Below are 6032 nucleotides of genomic sequence, written 5' to 3'. Positions count from 1 at the left end.
TTGTTGGGTGAGGCCAGTCCCTAGGGTAGGCTGCCTGCCCTGGCTGAACTGAATTAAATTGGTGCTCTAATGGGTGGGGCAGACCCTGGGCTAGCAGGCCAGGGGAAGAACTCCAATGATGCCTGCCAGCGTCTGTGTCAGCACACCCACACCAGGGCACAATGATGGCCACCGCCAATGTCCCAGTCCCTGGAGAGGTCTCACCTCTCACCGAGATGCACTCAGAGCCTATCATGTGAGTCTCTTTTCACCAAAGGACTGTGCACCTTTCTTTCTGGTGATTTTAGGTTGTTTTCTGAAATGGGCGAATTTGTGTGAGGGCCCTTTAAGAGCCAGCTTTAATTTCTTTGAGAACCAGCTTTTCTGGGGGTATTCCCCAATGTTGTTAGTAGCAAGCAAAGTCAGATATTATGCCACCCATTTCGGTTGTGCTGGGTCCAAAAAATGCCTATAGTGGGAATGCTCCCCGGTTCAGGTCCCTTACTCCTTCAGGGAAGGCTGTGTACCTTTGGGTTGTTCCCTGGTGGCCATGAAGCATTGTGGTTTATGAAGGTGGCATTTTTTCTCTCCAGAAGGGAATTTCTGCCTCTTCCACCTGAATTAGGATTGTTGTTTGTTGCAAGGGTTCCCCTTATCCATTTTTCATCTCTCTCTCAGGGGTAATTTTTCCAAGAGTAGTTGTAAATTGGCTGTGTCCATGGGAGGAGGTGACTTCAGAGTCTGCCTATGCTGCCATCTTGACTTCTCTCCAGCTCAGTTTACTTTTACACTCTTAACTACGCTGTAACTCATTATTACCTAGTCAATCAACCACAAATTCTTAGATGAGTTTTTTTTTGGCGAGGAAGATTAGCCCTCTGCTAACATCCATTGCCAATTCTCCTCCTTTTGCTGAGGAAGATTGGCCCTGGGTCAACATCCATGCCCATCTTCCTCTACTTCTATACGGGACGCCACCACAGCATGGCTTAACAAGCGGTGCGTTGGTCTGCGCCTGGAATCCAAACCTGTGAACCCCAGGCCACCGAAGCAGAGCGGGCAAAGTTAACTGCTACACCACAGGGCCAGTCCCTTAGATTAGCATTTTGATACAATTTTTTTGTTGTTGTTTAAGCATCATTGAAGAAAACGAAATTTCTCAGGAACAAGGGAAACAATTAGGAAATGAAGTACAGTTATTCCCTCAATAAACAACAAACTATCCAAGGGAGAGGGCTGTACAGCAGTAACTCTGAAACCATTTGGGCTAGTTTGTCTCATAATAGATGGAGAAGTTCAACCCCAGTAAACCTGGGTTAAACAATCATGGCAGGCCAATGCCAGAGAGGAAGTCTTCCACCACAAGAGTATGAGGTAGTAGAAGAAAAAGCCAAGGAACTCTATTCCTTACCAGTTAGTGCTATGTCTGGCGTGAACAGATGTAGCATGGAATTGTGGAAAGAGCAGGGGCACACTGGAGTTTGCCACTTATTGACTGCATGATCTTAGGTGTGTTATTTAAACTCTCTGAGCTTCTATTACCTTCCCTAAACAATGAGGATAATAATACCTGTCTTGCAGTGTTAAGAGATTTTAAAAAATAGTTCATTTAAAGAGTCTGATATGCAGAAGCTTTTCAATAAATAGTAGTGGACCAGTTATGATTCTGGATTGTAAGTAATCTCTGAGGAACTATCGCTAGTTCACTTGGAAAAAGAAATTTATTGGCAGGCTATCTGATAGCCACAGATCCAATGTGAAGTTTTGAGACGCTAGATGGCCCCAGCTGAGATTTTCCACAGGAAGGGTCTGAACAGGATGCTATCATTGCCACCACTGGCCATTGACACTGGAGTCACTGCAGCTGCCAGTGGGGTGAATTCTTTTTTGTGTGTGTGAGGAAGATCAGCCATAGTTAACATCCATGCCAATCCTCCTCTTTTTGCTGAGGAAGACCGGCTCTGAGCTAACATCTATTGCCAATCCTCCTCCTTTTTTTTTTTTTTTTTTGCTTTTTCTTCCCAAAGCCCCAGTAGATAGTTGTATGTCATAGTTGCACATCCTTCTTAGTTGCTATACGTAGGATGCCGCCTCAGCATGGCCGGACAAGCGATGCGTCGGTGCGCGCCTGGGATCTGAGCCCGGGCCGCCAGTAGCCGAGTGCGTGCACTTAACCACTAAGCCATGGGGCCGGCCCCGTGAATTCTAAATTGTCAGTTTCTTTGTGCCACCCCTTTTGACTCACGTCCTGGTGGGAGCATCTGATTGGTTTAGGTTCTGTGCCTACTCTATGTGCTGGGGGCCAGGAGAGGCAGAGACGGCCACTTGGGCTTCCTAGTGGAGTCTGGTCTCATGCTGTAGTGGATCCTTCAAACATGGAAAGGGGGTTCCAATAGACAGCAGTCCCCAAAGTAACAACCATTTACTACAGATAGCTACTGTGACTATTATGTCGTTTTCTGGAAGCCAACTCTTTGCAACTCAGTAGAACAGCTTTACAGCTAGAAGGGACCTTGTAGCCCCTCATTTTAAAGTCATCCCAAGAGATGACTTATCCTCAAATAAACAGAAAGGGAAGAGCGCTCAGGTCTAGAACTTAGGTCTCCTAACTGTCAGTTCAGTTCTCCTCACAACCTTCTTTCCCATCTGTAAAATGAGGATAATGATAACGCTTACCACCTGGAACACTCCTCGTTGTTTGGGTCTTAGCTGAAGCATCACTTTCTTAGGGGAGCCTTCTGTCCCCAACTTATCCAACTGGTCCACATGCCCTCTTAGGTCACCATAGCCTCATCATAATTATACTTTCTACTTCATTATGGAAGTGTTTGGTTGATGCCATGTTCCCATTAGGATGTAAACTCCATGAGGGCAGGTACTGCTTCTGGTTTTGCTCCCTGTTGCTTCACCAGCTTTTAACACAGTGCCCAGCACATAGTGGGCCCGCAGTGATGATTGGACCAGTGAATAAGTGAATGGATAAAGACAGCTTACAGACTATAAAGGAAATTCAGGTTAGTATTAGAGTTGTTACTACTATTATTGCAGTGGTTACTATTCATACTCAAGGATAGCATCAGGCAGAAGTCTTTGACTTCTCATCTATTTTGGATCCTCTTTTCTTTGTGCCTATGCCCTTCACCTGATGTCCATTTGTCATCCACTCTGCACCATTACCCTCATCCCAGGTCTGCCCAACAGGGGAAGGTTCTTACCCTCCAGAATAATCCCTCCAGACACCTGACAATCCTATTTTTTTGGCCAACCATCCAGAAGAAGATCCACTGATAAACTATTTCACAGGGCAGGGGTGAGAATTAAATGGAAAAATGATGTAAACCCTTTAGCACAGGGTTTAGAACATCTGCTCAACAGATGTTAACACCCTTACCCTCTTTTCCCTCAGGGGAGAATTGCAGCCAGCAACTGATAGCTTATTATTATTATTATTATTATTATTATTATCTTTTTTTTTGGTGAGGAAGATTAGCCCTGAGCTAACATCCATTGCCAATCCTCCTCTTTTTGCTGAGGAAGACTGGCCCTGGGCTAACATTCGCACCTATCTTCCTCTACTTTTTGTGTGGGATGCCGCCACTGCATGGCTTGGTAAGTGGTGTGTAGGTCCACGCCCGGCATCCGAACCTGCAAACCCCAGGCCACCGAAGCGGAATGCACAAACTTAACCACTATGCCATGGGGCTGGCCCCTGATAGCTTATTTTAATAGAGACTGTTTGGAAAAAGAATGATAGGAATGAATCTCTTAATGGGAAACTTTCACGCCAGGAGTTAGAGCAGTGGTTGGGTGGAGTAGAAATAATTTGGGGCACAGGGCCCCTTAAAGGGCCCCTAAAGCCCACTGTGTGGGTATTACCAATTCTGCCTTTGTTTGAGGCAGTTTGGAGGACAGTGGCAGTATATGGGGGCTTCTACTTGTGCAACAGCCTCTCCCAGGGGGCCACATAGCTCAAGGGAAAAGTAATTTAACAAACAGTAATTGGGACCTGCTCTGTGCCAGACACTATGTTAAGTGTACAACGTCTCTGACAGCTCCTTCTCACTCTCCCTCATAAGCTCCTTTTAAAGTGTTATACTTAGTGAATTCATCTATTCCTAAAAGTGTCAACCACTATTCATCTCCCACAAACTTTCAGGTCCATGTCTAGAGTTTCTGAGCTCTAGATTTGTGTTTTCAGTAACTATTGAAATCTCAACTGGGTTGTCTAGCTGCATCTCAAATTCAAAGAACTTAACTAGTCACCTTCTCCCCAAAGCTGTTCTTCCTCCTATGTTGCCTATTTCTGTACTGGTTTCACTACCCACCCAGCCATCTAAGCTAGAAATCTTGGAGCCATCTTCAGTGTTTCCTTCACTCTCATTCAGAATTGATAGAACTTGGTGACTGTAGCAGGTCTTATTGGTGTCTCACCTGTATCCTTTTAGCACTCATTTTTCCTCTGCATGCTCACCCAAGGCCTTCTTACTGCAAGGACCAGGGACTCTTTGCCTGAGAGATTTCTCTGACCGCTGGTGCTCACTCAGCCCACTTATGGGGCAGGATGGAAGTGCCAGGGAGTTAAAATCCCTGGGAGCAGTCCTCAACCAATGACTGATGGAAGTTGATGGATATATTTTGGGTAGGATAACTCAAAGCATGCTCTGTTCTTTCTCCCAGAGGTGTCCAGTGAGTCTGAGCCTTAACTGCCCACAGTGATAATCTATTCATTAATGTATCTGAAATAATTTCCATCCCTTATTGATGCTTCTTTGGATTGTCTCTCAGACAAACTTGTTGCACTCAAATGCTTGTCTCTGGTTCTGCTTCTAGGAGTAGTTGACTAAAACAGTGATCATGATAGATATTGAGGTAAAGGGAAGAGTTGCGAATGGCTACAAAATTTTTTACTGTGGATGATTGGCTATTTGGAGGTATCATTAATCATAAATATAAGGGAGAAAATATGTATTTTATGTAAGATATTAGGTAATTGAAACTGAGGTGCCAGCAGGACCACCCAGTTGGACGTGTTCAGTAGACAGTTGAAAACATGGAATTGAGGTCAAGAGAGTAGAGACCAAAGATAAGGATCTAGGAGTTATCATTGTACGTAGGCAGGTACTAAAGCCATAAAATGCTTGTGTACTGAAGGAAGAACAGGGAGGATGGATATTGGATGACAACCAGCAACCTCTATAACCAACACTAAATATTAGTCATATCTTTTCCCCTAAAACTGAGCATATTTAGGTAAGAAGTAATTTCTAACTAGTGTTTAAATCCACAGAGCCCAGCACAGTGCCTGGGCAGTAAACTTTCAAGAAATGTAGAATTAAGTTTTATCCACACTATATACAGTTACTACAAAGCAAGAATCAGAGCTTAAACCTCTGTGCTCAATCTTGAAGACAATGTTTTTCACTGTCTCTTATGAAAACCTAAAATCTCATCCACCCATTCTAATTTGCCCCGCCAGGGAGGTGTGTTTCCCAACTAAGGAGGTAGAAGATAGTGTGTTTTCTATATTGCCAGTTACTCAGAGCAGGACGATGCTGATGCCAAAGGCCGTGGTCCCATCCCTTATGATTTGAGGGAAGAGATTATAAAGCCCTAGTTAAGACAAAGGCTTTGACCTCAGGACTGCAGTCATCTTTCTCTCGGGAAGCTTCTGGGTTTTGTTCAACCTCGCAAGGCCTCATCCAAGAAGGAAATAGTACTCCTAGTCCTTCACCCGGTTGTCCTAAGGATGAAGCGAGATAATGCCTGGAAAGTGCTGGGATTCCTCAAACAAACACAATCAAGAACTTATCAAGCTTTACTTTCTGTAGCGTGCATTAAGAAAACGATAGTTCTGTTTATATTGCCTTCTGAGTATGAAATCACATTACAATTCCAGACATTTCTACACCTCCCCTAAGATGGTCCCTCCATCCCTGGCTGCCACAAAGCACTACGCTTCTTACGGCAGTGTACGACGCCGAGCCTGACAGGAACGCTTCGTCGGGGGAGCCCGGACTGCGCGAGCCAATCGCGATGCTCCCGACCAATGACGT

The sequence above is a fragment of the Ceratotherium simum genome, chromosome 1 (assembly GCF_057802395.1).
Source record: "Ceratotherium simum simum isolate JZ-2026a chromosome 1, ASM5780239v1, whole genome shotgun sequence".
NCBI classification, from domain to species: Eukaryota; Metazoa; Chordata; class Mammalia; order Perissodactyla; family Rhinocerotidae; genus Ceratotherium; species Ceratotherium simum.
This window is presented reverse-complemented; position numbering follows the sequence as displayed.